Below are 1283 nucleotides of genomic sequence, written 5' to 3'. Positions count from 1 at the left end.
TTTTTTTTTTTTAGATAAACCCCACCCCACACATCACATTAAATCAAACCGGTTGGTTGCTTCACTTGCTGGTCATATGGGCTCAGAATAAGTTGCAGTGTGGGCCTTTGTTTTTTTCTAAATGACTACCTGACATGTGACATTCCTCTGTACAGTTTTGCTAAGTCAGTGTTGATAATCAAAGCATTACTGGGAGACTAAACAAGTGTAGTTCAATTTGATAAGATCTAAAATCCATAGTTTGCTTTTCGCAGCACTTCCTGAATTCCTGTGGCAAAGTCTCATCAGAAAGTCAGTTTTTCATTGTTCCTGCCAGTTGTTCAGGTTGACAGCTCCCAAGCTGCTCTGTTTGCAATGACTTTCATAAGCAGGAAATGAAAGTGGCGTTTCTAAGAACCTTATTAGTGTTGGTGCAGACATGGCACTGTTTTATGGGTGTGTAGATGTCCTGAAGTGTTGTTTTTCTCCTTTTTAATGTGGGGATCTTGAAATCCTCAGAAATCCCTGCTGGATATTAGAAACACCACCAAGAACATAGATCAAAGGTTCAAAAGTCAAAAGGTTACCCAAACCAGAGTTGTTGCTTCAATATCTTGTTTTCTCTGCCCCTGTGGCTACTCTTGAGAGCGAGAGAATTGGTACTGGTCCAAACATTTGGCAGGGTTCTGCTGCACAGAGACCTGCAGCCTCCTGTTTAAACAACACTTGCGCTCTGTCCCTCTGAGGTGTAATGGCAATGTAAAACAGACCTAGTTTCAGAGGCATTTGTCTAGATGAAGAGACAAGGCAGAGCTCACTTACATAAATGCACTGAGACATATGCTCGCTTGATAAAGGAGTTCCTGTTCCTGTGACAACAACACTCAGCCACTGAACAATGTGTACTGAAAAAATGGTTAAAAATGGTCTTTTTCATCACTGATTTGGGTGGTAACAGGCTTGCTAAATAATGTATCTTTTTACGCATACACTTACAGGCCTTAAAGTGGTTGAACACCAGTAATTGTTGCTTGAAGATATAATAATAATTATTATTATTCTGCTGTAAAAGTTATCAATAATAATAGATGTAAATACAGATTATAATATTTTAAGTTGCAAAAAATATTATTTTGATTATTATCTTATATTATGATATTAGATATAAATGCAGATAATATTTTGTTGCATTTATTATAATATAATATAGCCCAATCACACTTTTCAAGCATAGCATTTCACAAAGATTTTAAATGATAAAACAATAGTTATTGTAAAAAAAAAAGACAGTATTTGTATATATA

At 36.0% G+C, this 1283-nt stretch overlaps 1 protein-coding gene across 1 annotated transcript in view; it reads left to right on the top strand.

Annotated features, from left to right (window-relative positions):
• LOC107690535 (prestin-like) overlaps nt 1–1283 on the top strand; it is a 21282-nt gene that overhangs the window by 5266 nt on the left and 14733 nt on the right. The window lies entirely within an intron of this gene.

The sequence above is a fragment of the Sinocyclocheilus anshuiensis genome, unplaced genomic scaffold, assembly GCF_001515605.1.
Source record: "Sinocyclocheilus anshuiensis isolate Anshui unplaced genomic scaffold, SAMN03320099.WGS_v1.1 scaffold641, whole genome shotgun sequence".
In the NCBI taxonomy this organism is placed as follows: Eukaryota; Metazoa; Chordata; class Actinopteri; order Cypriniformes; family Cyprinidae; genus Sinocyclocheilus; species Sinocyclocheilus anshuiensis.
Note: the sequence above shows the minus strand (reverse complement) of the source record. Positions and strands in the feature narration are given on the sequence as shown.